Here is an 18,710-nt window from a genome sequence, read left to right as displayed (position 1 = left end):
TCGATTAGGGGTTTGATTATAGCTGAATCCTCTAAAGTTAAAAAACAATATAACTCCACATTAGAAAAATTGAGGAAGGAGATTTCCACGATTCGAGAACAAATAATGAGAAATTCTAAGGGAGGGCTAACTAAATTATTAAAAAAGAAAAGTGAGGAACTTAACCTAATGCTTGATAAAGAGGCAATCTCCTCCTTCAAAGCAGTCGATACAAGATACTACACATATGGTAATAAACCTGACAAATTATTAGCAAATAAATTAAAAGATATGACCAGAGCCTCCACCATCCCACAAATACAATTAACAAATGGATCAGTAACCAATGATCCCCTGCAGATAGCTAATGAGTTTGCCAACTACTACAACTCACTCTATAACTTGCCACAACCCAATATTGCAGTAGATAAACAAAAAGAATTAGATAGGTTCCTGGAGAGTAGCTCACTAAAAAAAATCCCCCAAGAGGATCTAGATCTGCTTAATGCACCTATAACAATTCAGGAGATAAACCAAGCCATTAAAGGATTAAAGAGAAATAAAGCCCCGGGTCCGGACGGGTTCCCAGGCTCTTTTTATAAAGATCTTCAAAAATCGGTGGTACCACATCTAGTAACTATTTTTAATAATATTTTGCAAGGTACAGACATACCACAAGATATATTGACTGCGAGGGTGACAATTATCCCAAAGCCGGGGAAATGCAAACAATATTGTCAAAATTATAGGCCAATTTCACTAATAAATCAGGACCTCAAACTTTTCACCAAAATTTTGGCAAATCGATTGGCTACCCCCATCACAAATTTAATAAATACTGACCAAGTGGGATTCATAGCTCAAAGAGAAGCCCCAGACAATGTAAGAAAGATCATAGACTTGATAAATTTTGCAACAAATAAAGGAATGCCTTCTCTGCTCCTTACTCTGGATGCGGAGAAGGCATTTGACAGGATCAATTGGGATTACGTGCTAGCAGTCCTAAATAAGGTAGGAATCAAGGGTCCATTTTATATGGGGTTAAAAAAGTTGTACTCTACGCCGGATGCGTTTATCAGACTCTCGGGATATCAATCGAAGCAAATCAAGATCAGGAATGGGACCAGACAGGGCTGCCCACTATCACCGTTGTTGTTTGCATTATGTATTGAACCACTAGCACAGAAAATTAGAGACAACCCCAATATAACAGGAATCAAAGTAGGTGAAAATGAATACAAAATATCACTGTTTGCGGATGATGTCATCCTCGCAGTCACTAAGCCCCTACTTTCCCTACCAGTAATATACTCAGAGATAGGTAAGTTTGGTTCACTATCAGGATACAAGGTGAATGAAGGTAAATGTGAGGCCTTAGATATTCATTTACCTAATCACACGAAAAAATTACTGGAGATTAATTTTACCTTCTCTTGGGCAAAGACATCCATCAAGTATCTGGGTATTTTCCTTTCACGAAATGTGCATAATCTATACAAAGAAAATTACACAGGTATATTTAAACAGGTTAAAGCTTTGTTGACCAACTGGGCCAAATACAAACTCTCATTATATGGAAGGATTATGTCCATCAAAATGACGATACTGCCCAAGATCCTCTATCTATTTCGCTCTCTCCCAATAAATGTACCGATTTCAGAACTACAAATAATGCAAAAGGAAATTCTTAAATTTATATGGCAAGGGAAAAGGGCAAGAATTAATAAGGACACGTTGACCAGACATAAATCAGGGGGGGGGGGGTTGGACTTCCAGACTTAATATCTTATTATTATGCAGCTAGAATGGCCCAAACCATCCAATGGCATAGAACGACTAAGACTCCACATTGGGTTCAGTTAGAATCTGATATCATGGAAATAGGCAGATTAGATAGATTACTATGGGCAGACAAACAAGACAGACCTCAAATCCTACGACAGTATGTAGCAATACACCACACCATTATTCTATGGGACAAACTGAACAGAACCTTTTCAATTATCAATAACCGCTCTCAAGCGACACCCTTGATACCCATCAAGTTCATAACAAATTCACAAATGCAGGGAAAATGGGAAAATAAAGGCCTATATCGCATAGCAGATACACTTATCAATGGTAGGATACTGTATGAAACAATATGAAGAACTGGGGGAACCTGATAGAAATCTCTGGTTTCACTACCTACAACTCAAATCCAGGGTACAAGAGATATTAGGAAACACAAAGAAAGAACATAACACTATATACGAGTCACTGTGCTTAACTAAAGAATATAAGAGGGGTATGGTTACCTTACTATATCCACTTTTCAACATCAAAGAGAAGGATAAAAAAAACAATAGCATGATAAAATGGGAACAGGACTTAGGTAGATCTTGGTCAGTCGAAACCTGGGCAGAGAATATCCAGAGAGGTCTTAAATTCTCCCCTAATGCTACATTAAAAGAAAATTACCTCAAGGTAATACATAGGTGGTACATTTATCCCAATAGGTGGGCTAAAGCTGAGGACCGTGAACACCGTAAATGCTACAGAGGGTGCGACGAAGCAGGGACATATCTATATATGTGGTGGCATTGTAGTAAGGTTAGGAGAGTATGGGATCGCACCTCACACTATTTAAGCTTAATACTTGAAACTGATATAGCCCTTTCTCCAGAGCAGGCCCTTCTACATTTTCCATTAGAAGGGCATCTAAAGAGGCACTCCAAGTTAGTTAACATGATATGTACTGTTACACGTATGTGCATAGCGAAGTTCTGGAAGATAGATGTTCCTACCTTTGAGTATATTGAAAAGAGAATAGAATACCACTATAATATGTCAAATGCCACGGCAGAACTCCTAAATACTAGGGACCGCTTCATTGAAATGTGGGAACCATATATTATGTATGTGGAAGGGACTAGAAGGGTAAGAAGGATTGACACGTAGAAAATCAACGTTGAAGGTGATAATATATAAGAGTGTTTCTTTCTGTTGTAGATAAGATATTATGTTTATTACGATGACAAAGTTATTCGGAGTAAAATACCGACAAATATATGATGAATGTGACTCTTGAACAGACTGAACCTGTAATGTTACTTGTTTGAAGTTTATTTGTAAAATGATATTTTGATTTGAAAATTAATAAAAATATTTAAACAAAAAAAAAGAAAATCTTAAAAAAAAGTCTCTTATATTTCATTTATTTTCTTCCCTTTACCTGTCTCTTTGTAGTAGTTTTCCAAATTCCTTCAGATAGACTTACATCACTGTTTGTCTTACTCCCCTGTATCTTCTTTTTTTTTTTTTTATTAAATATTAATTATTTTTCATTCTAATAATTTTCCAGCGCACAAAGCCATTCCACCTGAATTCCAGTAATTGCCATCCAGCATAAGATTAGCCATATCCCTCCAGTATTATAGTAATTTCCATTAACATCATTTGTGGTTAGCTCACATACATATTGAGAACTTTCTGATATAAACTTAATTTATGACTCCAATGTCTGTCCATGATCATAAGTAGTTTTGAATAATTCCTAACTGGGGAGGTAACTTGGAAATCTTGTGGTTCTTTTAAACATAATTCTTTTTTTCCCACTTTCTGCCTCTCTGTTTCCAGCTCAAAAGTTGGCACTCATCCTTCATCTGTCATTTGGAAGTATTCTGTCAGTTCTGTCATTCAGTTAGTTCATTCCAAAAAATAATTCTTAAAAATGTGTAAATATATACATAATGTAAACTTAGCTCTGTTTATACTCCTTATGTACAGTATGTGTGTGTGTGTATGTGTGTATATATATATATATATATATATATTCCAAAAGAAATGGTCGCACTCTCAGGTCTTTTAGTGAAAAATCGTGGTAAATTTTAATGAAACGTTTTCGGGGTATTCTTCCCCATCAAAAAGGCTGATGATGGGGAAGAATACCCCGAAAACGTTTCATTAAAATTTACCACGATTTTTCACTAAAAGACCTGAGAGTGCGACCATTTCTTTTGGAATATTGACTGTATGTTGGCACCCGGGCAGATGACCATTGGAGGGTAACACTGTACAACTGATGGGTTTTTATATATATATATATATATATATATATATATATATACACACACATTATAGAGGTTTGTAACTTTTAAAAAAATCATGTTAGTGGTCCACGGGATTCAAAATTGTGAGTTTAGTGGTCCATGAGGTCCGAAAAGTTGGCGACCCCTGTACTAGAAGGTAGAAAAATCATATATTATAATACATTGAAAGAAAAAATGAATCCCCTCAAATTACATTGGTATCAATATTTACAATTAGCATCCAATCTACGAAAATTTCTCGCAAAAGCAACAAAAGGGACCCCAACAAAATTAGAACTTCTTTGCAAAATGGGGAGGAGGCCAAAAAAAGCAATATCACAACTATACTTTATCATACAAAGTGCAAATAAACCAAACACCACACTTTATAGTAAATGGGAACAAGATCTAAAAACAGAAATACATTAGGAAGAGTTGAACCAACTATTACATAACTCTTGTAGAGGTCTCTTAAGTGCTGATATGATAGAAAACTGTTACAAAACAATATCAAGGTGGTACTTAACTCCAGTTATTACATCACACGCTATAAATAATAGCTCCAACCTTTGTTACCAAGGTTGCGGGACAGTGGGGACTTATAAACACATGTGGTGGGACTGTCCATACTCAAGGGGAATTTGGGAGGATCTTTCCAAGTTTCTCAGTTCCATTCTAGATGAAACAATACAATTGACACTCCTGCAGGCTTTACTACATGAGCAAAATAACGCCTAGATTTAGAGTTCTGCGTTAGCCGTCAAAACCAGCGTTAGGGGGTCCTAACGCTGGTTTTGGGCTACCGCTGGTATTTGGAGTCAGTCAGGAAAGGGTGTAACGCTCACTTTCCAGCCGCGACTTTTCCATACCGCAGATCCCCCTACACCATTTGCGTATCCTATCTTTTCAATGGGATCTTTCTAACGCTGGTATTTAGAGTCTTGGCTGAAGTGAGCGTTAGAGCTCTAAAGACAAAACTCCAGCCGCAGCAAAAAGTCAGGAGTTAAGAGCTTTCTGGGCTAACGCCGGTTCATAAAGCTCTTAACTACTGTACTCTAAAGTACACTAACACCCATAAACTACCTATGTACCCCTAAACCGAGGCCCCCCCCACATCGCCGCCACTCTAATAAAAATTTTTAACCCCTAATCTGCCGTCCGCACACCGCCGCTACCTACGTTATCCCTATGTACCCCTAATCTGCTGCCCCTAACACCGCCGACCCCTATATTATATTTATTAACCCCTAATCTGCCGCCCCCAACGTCGCCGCCACCTACCTACAATTATTAACCCCTAATCTGCCGACCGGACCTCACCGCTACTATAATAAAGTTATTAACCCCTAATCCGCCTCACTCCCGCCTCAAAAACCCTATAATAAATAGTATTAACCCCTAATCTGCCCTCCCTAACATCGCCGACACCTAACTTCAATTATTAACCCCTAATCTGCCGACCGGACCTCGCCGCTACTCTAATAAATGTATTAACCCCTAAAGCTAAGTCTAACCCTAACACTAACACCCCCCTAACTTAAATATAATTTAAATCTCACAAAATAAATTAAATCTTATTAAATAAATTATTCCTATTTAAAGCTAAATACTTACCTGTAAAATAAACCCTAATATAGCTACAATATAAATAATAATTATATTGTAGCTATTTTAGGATTAATATTTATTTTACAGTCAACTTTGTATTTATTTTAACCAGGTACAATAGCTATTAAATAGTTAATATCTATTTAACAGCTTATGGAATTCTTAATGGTGCGCAAATTGCCCCTTGCACTATCACCTATCTGCTCCCAAAGACAGATATATAATGGAAAGATACAAGAAATATATAAATTGGTGAGAGTGCGCTAGCAGCAGCAGGGGATGTGTCACTGATATAGGCAAATAAATAAAATCAATAAAGCAAATAAGTGATAAAATACAAACACATTTATATCAATAAACACATAGGTAAAATCCTGAATTGGTTCGATTGTGCTAAACAGCAGCAGGGAATGTGTCACTGATATAGGCAAATGTTGTTTGAATATATTATGAAATCAATAAAGCAAATTAGTTATAAAATACAAACACATTTATTTCAATAAATAAACACATAGGTAAAATCCTGAATTGGTTTGATTGTGCTAAACAGCAGCAGGGAATGTGTCACTGATATAGGCAAATGTTGTTTGAATATATTATGAAATCAATAAAGCAAATTTGTTATAAAATACAAACACATTTATTTCAATAAACACATAGGTAAAATCCTAATGTTATAAACACATAGGTAAAATCCTGAATTGGTTTGATTGTGCTAAACAGCAGCAGGGAATGTGTCACTGATATAGGCAAATGTTGTTTGAATATATTATGAAATCAATAAAGCAAATTTGTTATAAAATACAAACACATTTATTTCAATAAACACATTGGTAAAATCCTAATTTTATGACCGGTCTTAAATATTTAAGAACTTAAAGAGTAAAGGCAAGTATTTCAATAATTTAAAAATGCTATTGCATAGAGTTAAAAGAAAATTGGGGATTTACATATACAACTTGTTTGCAAGTCTAGAAATATAGTGGTGCACCACTCTTTATGTTGCGGCTTTATGTTCCGATCAGCCAATAGAATGCAAGCTCAATCTGATTGGCTGATTGGATCAGCCAATCGGATTGAACTTGAATCTGATTGGTTGATTCCATCAGCCAATCAGAATTTTCCTACCTTAATTCCGATTGGCTGATAGAATACTATCAGCCAATCGGAATTCGAGGGACGCCATCTTGGATGACGTCCCTTAAAGGAACTGTCATTCGTCGGAAAATCATCGGCCAGGATGGATGTTCCGCGCCGGCGGGATGAAGATGGAGCCGGAAGAAAGAAGATTCAAGATGCCGCTTGATAGAAGACTTCAGCCGGATGATGGACCTCTTAAGCCTTCAGCCGGATGATGGATCTCTTCAGCCCCCGCTTGTGCTTGGATGAAGACTTCGGAGCCTCTTGTGGACGGATCGGTGATACCCGGCGCGGTGAAGACAAGGTAGGGAGATCTTCAGGGGCATAGTGTTAGGTTTATTTAAGGGGGGTTTGGGTTAGATTAGGGGTATGTGGGTTGTAATGTTGGGGGGGTATTGTATGGATTTTTTTACAGGCAAAAGAGCTGTTTTCTTTGGGGCATGCCCCGCAAAAGGCCCTTTTAAGGGCTGGTAAGGTAAAAGAGCTTTTCAATTTTTATTTTAGAATAGGGTAGGGCATTTTTTTTATTTTGGGGGGCTTTGTTATTTTATTATGGGGCTTAGAGTAGGTGTAATTAGCTTAAAATTGTTGTAATATTTTTATAATGTTTGTAAATTATTTTTTTATTTTTTGTAACAGTTCTTTTTTAATTTTTTGTACTTTAGTTCGTTTATTTAATTGTATTTATTTGTAGGTATTTGTATGTAATTTATTTATTGATAGTGTAGTGTTAGGTTTAATTGTAACTTAGGTTAGGATTTATTTTACTGGTAATTTTGTAATTATTTTAACTAGGTAGCTATTAAATAGTTATTAACTATTTAATAGCTATTGTACCTGGTTAAAATAAATACAAAGTTGCCTGTAAAATAAATATTAATCCTAAAATAGCTACAATATAATTATTATTTATATTGTAGCTATATTAGGGTTTATTTTACAGGTAAGTATTTAGCTTTAAATAGGAATAATTTATTTAATAAGATTTAATTTATTTTGTTAGATTTAAATTATATTTAATTTAGGGGGGTGTTAGGGTTAGGGTTAGACTTAGCTTTAGGGGTTAATACATTTATTAAAGTAGCGGTCGGCATATTAGGGGTTAATAATTGAAGTTAGGTGTCGGCGATTTTAGGGAGGGCAGATTAGGGGTTAATACTATTTATTATAGGGTTTTTGAGGTGGGAGTGAGGCGAATTAGGGGTTAATAACTTTATTATAGTAGCGGTGAGGTCCGATCGGCAGATTAGGGGTTAATAAGTGTAGGTAGGTAGCGGCGACGTTGGGGGGGGAGCAGATTAGGGGTTAATAAATATAGGGGTCGGCGATGTTAGGGGCAGCAGATTAGGGGTACATAGCTATAATGTAGGTGGCGGCGGTGTACGGAGCGGCAGATTAGGGGTTAAAAGTGTAATGCAGGGGTCAGCGATAGCGGGGGCAGCAGATTAGGGGTTAATAAGTGTAAGGTTAGGGGTGTTTAGACTCGGGGTACATGTTAGGGTGTTAGGTGCAGACTTAGGAAGTGTTTCCCCATAGGAAACAATGGGGCTGCGTTAGGAGCTGAACGCTGCTTTTTTGCAGGTGTTAGGTTTTTTTTTCAGCTCAAACTGCCCCATTGTTTCCTATGGGGGAATCGTGCACGAGCACGTTTTTGAAGCTGGCCGCGTCCGTAAGCACCGCTGGTATTAAGAGTTGCAGTGGCGGTAAATATGCCTGTACGCTCCCTTTTTGGAGCCTAACGCAGCCATTCTGTGAACTCTAAATACCAGCGGTATTTAAAAGGTGCGGGGGGAAAAAAGCACGCGTAGCTAACGCACCCCTTCTAACGCACCCCTTCTAACGCAAAACTCTAAATCTAGCCGTAAGAAATTTAACAAATATATAAACCAATTTATTAGAATAGTGTGCACAGCCACCAGGATACGCATTGCACGTAATTGGAAAGTGGGACCACCCACATGGGATGAGATAATTACCAAAATCACACATCTTTATAATATGTATGAACAGGCAACTTATATACAAGACCCAGACGATCTTTCAAAAAACATGGTTTTATTGGATAATGTACAAGACACAGGACTAACAGACAGGCTATGATGTTCTTGAGGAGGATAGGGGTGGACAAGCTGATAGCTTTGTGGTAACAGAAAAATAAATAAGGATCCAGTGGTCCGGCAGGAGGGATCTAATAACAAGGAGATGTTAAGATAAGCATCCAATCTAACTCTACATTCTTTTGTTTACTTTTCTTTATTTTCTTTTTACTATTTTAATTTGTATTTGTTATTTTTTTTCTTTTTTCCTATTAAATGTGGACAGTGATCTGAACTTGACTGATGTGATATGGTTTACCCATTGCATGTATGACTCAAATCCTAACTTTTCAGATAATTAATCTAATCTACCTCTAAGACTCTTGATTAAGATGTATTATAACCATTGGTTTGTATGCAGAATCAGAAATACGAGATATATATTTTGTGACTCACATATTTATGTAACCACTTTCATACATTGTTAATTTGCCTATTCACATGGGTAAAACCAGTTACCTGTATCTACTATAAGATTGTTTCTTACTAAGTTTACCTCTTCTATTTTATGAAAAATCAATAAAAGTATTTCCACTTAAATACTACTCCTCCCAAACATTTTGAGGTAGGTATAACACCTGCTCTGGAGATGGGTTTACAATATGAGGAGATTAACCCTTTAATTTAAAACAGGGGAAATTTAACTTCTTTGTCAATGTTATAAAAACTTTTGGATTCAAAAATGGGTTCCAATAACCCTTCTCATAATCAATAATTTCATATGATATTTCCCATATTTTAAACGCTAACAATAAATTATATTAAAACATTCTTTATTTCTCTATTAAACATTGTTGACCAATCATCATTTACTACTACTAGTTTTCAATCGAATAATAGTAGTATAGAATACAGTTTTCAATCAGGTACATTTATATTACAACAACCACATGATCAATCTTAACCAATGAAAAAACTTTCACCTAGATTTAGAGTTCTGCGTTAGGGTTAAAAAGCAGCGTTAAGGGGTCCTAACGCTGCTTTTTAATGCCCGCTGGTATTTAGAGTCAGGCAGGAAAGAATCTACCGCTCACTTTCTTTCCGTGACTTGAGGCTACCGCAAATCCCCTTACGTCAATTGTGTATCCTATCTTTTCTATGGGATTTGCCTAAAGCTGGTATTACGAGTCTTGGAAGAAGTGAGGGGTACACCCTCTACCGCCAAGACTCCAACTGCAAAAAAAAGTCAGTAGTTAAGAGTTTTATGGGCTAACGCCCGAACATAAAGCTCTTAACTACTGTGCTATAAAGTACCCTAACACCCATAAACTACCTATGAACCCCTAAACCGAGGCCCCCCACATCGCAAACCCTATAATAAAAAATGTTAACCCCTAATCTTCCGACCGGACATTGCCGCCACCTACATTATCCCTATGAACCCCTAATCTACATTGTAGCTATTTTAGGATTTATATTTATTTTACAGGCAACTTTGTATTTATTTTAACTAGGTACATTAGCTATTAAATAATTAATAACTATTTAATAGTAACCTAGTTAAAATAATTACAAAATTACCTGTAAAATAAATCCTAACCTAAGTTACAAATACACCTAACACTACACTATCAATAAATTAATTAAATAAATTACCTACAATTATCTAAACTAAAATACAATTAAATAAACTAAACTATAATACAAAAAAAACCCCACTAAATTACAGAAAATAAAAAAATTACAAGAAGTTTAAACTAATTACACCTAATTACACCTTACACCCTTAATAAAATAAAAAAGCCCCCAAAATAATAAAATGCCCTACCCTATCCTAAATTACAAAGTAATCAGCTCTTTTACAAGCCCTTAAAAGGGCTTTTTGCGGGGCATTGCCCCAAAGTAATCAGCTCTTTTACCTATAAATAAAAATACAATACCCCCCAACATTACAACCCACCACCTACATACCCCTACTCTAAAACCCACCCAAACCCCCCTTAAAAAACCTAACACTAACCCCCTGAAGATCTCCCTACCTTGAGTTGTCTTTACCCAGCCGAGCCGAATTCTTCATCCAAGCGGGGCAGAAGAGGTTCTCCATCCGGTTGAAGTCTTCATCCAAGCGGGGCAGAAGAGGTCTTCCATCCAGTTGAAGTCTTCATCCAAGCGGGGCAGAAAAGGTCTTCCATCCGATTGAAGTCTTCATCCAAGCGGAATCTTCTATCTTCATCCATCCGGATGAGAGCGGCAGCATCCTGAAGACCTCCGACGCGGAACATCCATCCTGGCCGACAACTTCCCGACGAATGACGGTTCCTTTAAATGACGTCATCCAAGATGGCGTCCCTCGAATTCCGATTGGCTGATAGGATTCTATCAGCCAATCTGAATTAAGGTAGGAAAAATCTGATTGCCTGATTCAATCAGCCAATCAGATTGAAGCTCAATCCGATTGGCTGATCCAATCAGCCAATCGGATTGACCTTGCATTCTATTGGCTGATCGGAACAGCCAATAGAATGTGAGGTCATATTAGAGTTTATTTTATAGGTAAGTATTTAGTTTTAAATAGGAATCATTTATTTAATTATAGTAAATTTAGTTTGTTTTATTTAAATTATATTTAAGTTAGGGGGGTGTTAGGGTTAGACTTAGGTTTAGGGGTTAATAACTTTATTATAGTAACAGCGACGTTGGGGGTGGGAGTTTGAGGGTTAATAATTGTAGGTAGGTGGCGGCGATGTTAGGGAGGGCAGATTAATAATTGTAAGGTTAGGGGTGTTTAGACTCAGGGTTCATGTTAGGGTGTTAAGTGTAGACTTAGAGAGTGTTTCCCCATAGGAAACAATGGGGCTGTGTTAGGAGCTGAACGCTGCTCTTTTGCAGGTGTTAGGTCTTTTTTCAGCCAGCTCAGCCCCATTGTTTCCTATGGGGATATCGTGCACAAGCACGTTTTTCCAGCTTACCGCTACCGTAAGCAACGCTGGTATTGAGAATAGAAGTGGAGCTAAATTATGCTCAACGATCACTTTTCTGAGGCTAACGCAGCCATTCAGACAACTCGTAATGCCAGCGTTGTCTTAAGGGTGCGCTGGAAAAAAAAAGGCTTGTTAGCACTGCAGGTCTTTACCGACAAAACTCTAAATCTAGCGGTTTATGTGTCTATTATATAAATTATGTGAACAAAAGTTCTCAATCAAGTAGTTTTGAGATACTAAGTCCTCACTCCTTACGCCACAGCATTCAGGCGTTTCACTGAAAGCTCTCAGCTACAATAGCAGTATGCCTGATCAGAAGATGGTTCTTTCCAAGTGACCACAATGAAAGTTTTTGGCATTAATATAGCAGTCGGAGGGTTAGTGACAAATTGACAATATGTATCTCTCAGTTTTTGTAATACTTGTGGGATATTTCCCTATCAGACCAAACTTGGCGAGTAGTCTTCTTATCCCAGCATCAAGTGGAAGGATAAGGAAATATCCTAGAACAAGAGAATAGACAAGTCAATGAGGAAACAGTACTCACAGAAGAGGGGCAATCCTTCTCGGTACTAAAGGGAATAACTGGAGAGTAGTCAGGAAAGCAGAGTTCGGTAACAATGAGGTAATCCACAGAAACAGCAATTCAGGGGTTAATTAGAAGAGTGGTCAGAGGCAAGCAGAGTTCAACAGCATTAAGGCAATTCACCAGGTCAGGAGTTAAACAAGCAGAGTGGTCAGAGATGCAGAGTTTGGTTACAATTAGGCAATCCAGCAATTCAGGGGTTAAATAGGTAGAGTGGTCAGACAGGCGGAGTTCAGTAACAATTAGGCAATCCAGCAATTCAGGGGTTAAACAGGCAGAGTGGTCAGACAGGAAGAGTTCAGTAACAATTAGACAATCCAGCATTTCAGGGGTTAAACAGGCAGAGTGGTCAGACAGGCAGAGTTCAGTAACAATTAGGCAATCCAGCAATACAAGAAATACAGCACCCAGGAGCACACACAGTAACACCTATACTTGGGCGATGTAAGTAAGGAACAGAGGTACTTATATAGCCCTAGGTTTGCTCCAAGAAACAGTTCCAGGAGGCTCAGAGGGATGACGTTATGGCAAGTGAGCCCAGAGCACTGCCGCGTCCATGGCAAAAGCCATGGAAACCAAAAGCAGCCGCCTGCGTCCGTGGCAACAGCCACAAGGAACGGAGCATACGGCATGACAGAGCCCCCTTCTCAAAGGGTACCTCCGGGACCCTAACATGGCTTGGAGGGATGAGCAGAGTGAAACCAGGGGACCAAGGATGGAGCATGCACATCACAGGCTGGAATCCAGGAACGATCCACCACAGAGTAACCCTTCCAGTGCATGAGGTATTGTGCCTGGAGTCTAGGATCTTAGCGACCTTATATTCTAGTTCACCATGAAGCAAGAGTGGAGGAGGAGGAGGTCTGACTCGAGTATAGCTGTTCGGGATGTAGGGTTTAAGCAGTGATATATGGAAGACTGGGTGTATGCACAGGGTTCTGGGCAACGCTACTCTGTATGCAACAGGAGAGAGTCTTTTAAGGATCTTGTATGGGCCGATATACCTAGGCCCTAATTTATGACAGGGTTGATGTAAACAAACATGTCGGGTAGAGACCCAGATGTGTTCACTTACTGAAAAGGCATGAAGAGTAGCTCGATGATGATCGACAAACCTCTTGTATCTGGAGACAGCTGAACGTAACTGAGAGCGAATACGTTGCCAATGAGTAGTGAGGTCAGTGAAGCAATCCTCTGCAGTAGGAACCCCTGTAGGCTGAGCAGAAAGTGGAAAGAGACAAGGTTGATAACCTGTAGCTGCTTGAAATGGAGAACATCATAGAGAAGAGTGCCAGTGAGTGTTCTTTGCCAGTTCGGCTAGGGGCAATAAGCCAGACCAATTGGTATGTAGAGAATTGACATAGGTTCTGAGATAAGCCTCAAGGTCTTGATTCATTCTCTCCGTTAGCCCATTAGTTTGGGGATGGTAACCAGAGAATAAGGAAACAGTGGTTTGAATCAACTTGCAAAAAACTCTCCAAAAGGTAGAGATGAATTGAGGGCTTCTGTCAGAAACAATATTCACAGCTATTCCATGACGTCGTACCACATGTAACAGAAAGAGAGTTGATAACTTTTGGGCAGACGGCAATTTGGTCAAGGGTATGAAATGAGCAAGTCTGGAAGATCGATCCACCACAACCCAGATAACCGTATGATGGTCAGAAGGAGGGAGGTCCACAACAAAATCCATTGCTATGTGTGTCCAGGGTTGTTTGGGAGTAGGCAATGGTTGGAGTAGGCTATGGGGCAAGGATCAGGGAATCTTATTAGCAGCACAAGTTTGACAGGCCTTAACATAATCCTGAGATTCAGACTTCATAGTAGGCCACCAAATGTGTCGAGAAAGAAGTTTAAAGGTTCTTGTCCAACCAGGATGTCCTGATAGTTTTCTGTCATGAGCCCAGGATAGAATAGGAGTGTGAAGGTTCGAAAGTACAAAGAAGATATTAGGAGCCGGAGGGGCTTTAGGAGGTTTTCTAGACAGGGCACATTGCAGTCTTTAAAGAAGAGAGGTATTAAGCTGAGCAAGCACACAGGATGGAGGGATGATGTTTTCGATAGGTGCTTCAGAAGAGTCAATAGACTGAGGAAACTGATGGGAGAGAGCATCAGCCTTTTTATTCTTGGTCCCAGGAAAATAAGAGTCGATGAGCAGTCTCTAGGTACATCAGATTCTTGTGGTCAGTTAGAATCAGTATGGGGTTGGCGGTACTTTCTAACCAATGACGCCATTCAGTAAGGGCTATCTTGATGGCTATGAGTTCACGATTACCCATGTCGTAACCGTTTGGAGTGAACCGTTTGGAGAAAAAGGCTACAGGATGCAACTTGGAGGTTAAAGGGTCCCTTTGGGTTAAGACCGCACCACCTCCTATCTCAGAGTCATCAACCTCTAAAGTGAACTGCAGGTCAGGATCAGGATGGCAGAGCACAGGGGCAGAACAAAACCCTTTTTCAGATGAGAGAAAGCATCCACATCTACTAGAGGCCAATTCTTACAGTCTCTGTTTCATTTAGTCAGCTCAGTGAGTGGAGCAACTATTTGGGAGAAGCTCTTTATAAACGTGCAATGATAGTTGGAGAATCCCAAGAATCTCTGTAGTTCCTTTAATGAGGTGGGTTGAGGCCATTCCAGAACTGCGATTAACTTAGTAGGATCCATGGCAAAACCTTTCTTCGAGATGACATAGCAAAGGAACTGGATCTGGACTTGATCAAACTCACGTTTTTTCAGTTTGGCTACCAGATAATTGTTTCTGAGGCAAAAAGTACCTGTTTTACATGCTCATGATGCTCCTCAAGGGTGGAGGAAAATATAAGGATGTCATCCAGATAGACGATGACAGTGCGATTAAGGAGGTCACAGAAGACATCATTGACAAATGCTCAGAAGGCAGCAGGGGCATTTCACAGTCCAAAAGGCATCACAAGGTATTCATAATGCCCTGAACTTGTGTTGAAGTCTTCCACTCATGTCTCGGGAAGATATGAATGAGATTGTACACCCCACATAATATAGGTCCAACTTTGTGAAGTAGGGAGCTTTTTGGAGCAAATCATATAGTTCAGTGATCAAAGGAATAGGATAACGATTCTTGATAGAAATGTTGTTTAGGGCTCTGTAGTCAATAGAGGGTCTGAGTCCACCATCCTTTTTACTGACAAAAGAAAAAAAAGCCAGCCCCGGCAGAAGAAGAGGAAGGGCGAATAAAACCTTTAGCCAGGTTCTCTTGGATATATTCCTCCATGGCCTGGGTTTCAGCTTTGGAGAGTGGATAAGTCCTCCCTTTAGGAAGTGGGGCTCCAGGAAAAAAGTCAATTTTGCAGTCATAAGGACGGTGAGGTGGCAGCACATCAGCTGCTTTCTTTTCAAAAGCATCTGTAAATTCTGCATATACTGAGGGAAGGCTTGAAGGGGTCTGAAGACTGGCTATAGGGATGTGATGCAACAGAGTAACCTTAGCCAGGCAGGAGTGGAAACAGGATTTACCCCAGGAGGCCAACTGTCCCTCAGTCCAGTCAAACTAAGGATTGTGTATACAAAGTCAAGGAAGACCAAGGATAACTGATTTTGCAGGAGAATGAATGACATTGAACTGCAACTGTTCAGTATGTAGGACTCCCACAGTCATGGTTAGGGGTTCTGATTTGAAATGGATTAAACCTGATCCAAGGGGAGTGCCATCCAGTGTGGTTATTTTAAGACATAATTTTTTCTGAAGAAGAGGCAACCCTGCCTGAATCATGAAACGGTAATCTAGAAATTTTCCAGCTGCCCCTGAATCAATAAAGGTTTGAGCGTGGACAGAATTCTGAAGAAGGTAAGGGTAACATTTACCAGGATCCGAGAAGAGTGAGGGGATTTAGTAGTGGCCACGCTTAGAGGTACCTCACTTCTATCCTCTAAGTTTTGGCTTTTCCCGGCCGTATATCACAATTTTTGAGTTGGTGTGAATTAGAACCACAATAGAAACACAGTCTCAATCTCCTTCTTCTCTGTCTTTTATATTCAGTGGGCTTAAGGGAGGAGAGATCCATGGGGTCCTCTTCAGATGTAACTGGAAGTGCTGAAGGGGTAGAGGATAGTCTAGAGACTGAACGGGTAGGAGGACAAGAGGGAAGGCTTCTATGAGTTCTCTCTCTCTCAGCTTGTCTCTCCTGAAAGCGAGAGTCCAGACTGATACAAAGTGTTATGAATTCATCCAGGGAAGATGGAACATCACGATAAGTGAGCTCATCCTTGATACGCTCATGCAGGCCTCTCCTGAAGGCCGCTTTGAGAGCACTGCCATCACAACTGGTCTCAAGTGCCAAGGTGCAAAACTCAATGGTGTATTGTGCCACAGATCTATTGCTCTGATGGAGATCTAAGAGAGAGTACTCTGCAGCAGAAGAGCGGCCAGAGGTTCCAAATACGGCAGATAATGCAGAAATGAAGGCCTCTGCATCGTTCAGGAGCTGAGCGCTCTGTTCCAAAAGGGGAGAGATCCAGGCTAGAGCCTTGTCTTTCAATAAAGAAATGATAAAAGTGACCTTTGACTGATGAGACTGGAAGGTGTGAGGATCATTGCGGAAGTGAAGCCTGCACTGGTTAAGAAAACCCCTACAGTCGATAGTACCATCATACTTGTCAGGCAGTGGTATCCGGGGTATACTTCCAGAAGCAGGGGAGGAAGTTGCAGCACTAGCAGCAGGGACCGGCTGTGTAACAACAGGGGCAGCGTTTTTCTCTGCAACCAGTGAGGAGAGAAAAGCGGTTATAGCCTATAGTTTAGAATCCATATTCTGCAAGTGTTTGGCATGGGTTCCCAGCATCTGTCCCTGAAGAGAGACTGCTCTTGCTACCTCATTTGGGTCCATGGCCCAAGTATAATTTAATACTCGTGGGATATTTCCCTATCAGACCAAACTTGGCTAGTAGTCTTCTTATCCAGCGTCAAGAGGAAGGATAAGGAAATATCCCAGATCAAGAGAATAGAAGTAAATGAGGTAACAGTACTCACAGTAGAGGGGCAATCCTTCTCGGTACTACAGGGAATAACTGGAGAGTAGTCAGGCAAGCAGAGTTCAGTAACAATGATGTAATCCACAGAAACAGCAATTCAGGGGTTAAACAAGCAGAGTTGTCAGACAGGCAGAGTTCGGTTACAATTAGGCAATCCAGCAATTCAGGGGTTAAACAGGCAGAGTGGTCAGACAGACAGAGTTCAGTAACAATTAGGCAATCCAGCAATTCAGGGGTTAAACAGGCAGAGTGGTCAGATAGGCAGAGTTCAGTAACAATTTGGCAATCCATCAATTCAGGGGTTAAACAGGCAGAGAGGTCAGACAGGTAGAGTTCAGTAACAATTAGGCAATCCAGCAATACAAGAAATACAGCATCCAGGAGCACACACAGTATCACCTATACTTGGGCGATGTAAGTAAGGAACAGAGGTACAGAAGAAACAGTTCCAGGAGGCTCAGAGGGATAACGTCAAGTGCTCCCAGAGCACCGCCGCATCCATGGCAAAAGCCATGGCAACCAAAAACAGCCGCCTGTGTCCGTGACAGTATTGCAATAACTGTGATAATAATCACTTGATGTGGATAAGTGTGACACTACTAAACACACTGCAGATTCACATCTTTACACTTGTGCTTCACCTGGAAAACTATTATTCTAAGCTATGTTCAATATACCCATTACTTACAACATAAGAGTATGCAATATACTTGCTATTATCATTGGACTAAATTTAAACACTGATTTACACAACGAACATTAGCAGCTTCTTACAATTTCTTTGACACAGTAAGAGGATAATATTTATATTGGATTTGTTTTATACGTATACATATGTATTTGTGTTTTTATGTATTTATATATATATATATATATTTATATATATGTCTGTAAATACATATATACACACATCTATATATATTCGTCAGACGAAGAAGGAACACATTTGTTATAGCCTTCGAAACACGTAAGGTGTCCATGTACCTATGGTACATTAGTTAGTTGACTTTGAAAAAGACTCTTCACGCTTATTTCAAACGCATTTGGAATTTTTTCATGACCACACATCCAGTTCACATTGCAGCTGTAATTTTGACACTGTTTATTACGTGCTCATATGTTACCTCATATCATTGAGGTCTTACATTTTAAGTGTATCTAATTGTGCACTAGTTTTTTGCTTAAATAAACTTTATTACACTATTGTTGCGCTTCTCTTTTTACTCCACATATTTCCTGGGGCACCACGTACATTCTTGAGGGAGGAGAAGCCTGATATTACCATTACATTCACGGAGGGTT

The sequence above is a fragment of the Bombina bombina genome, chromosome 1, assembly GCF_027579735.1.
Source record: "Bombina bombina isolate aBomBom1 chromosome 1, aBomBom1.pri, whole genome shotgun sequence".
Lineage (NCBI taxonomy): Eukaryota > Metazoa > Chordata > Amphibia > Anura > Bombinatoridae > Bombina > Bombina bombina.
Note: the sequence above shows the minus strand (reverse complement) of the source record.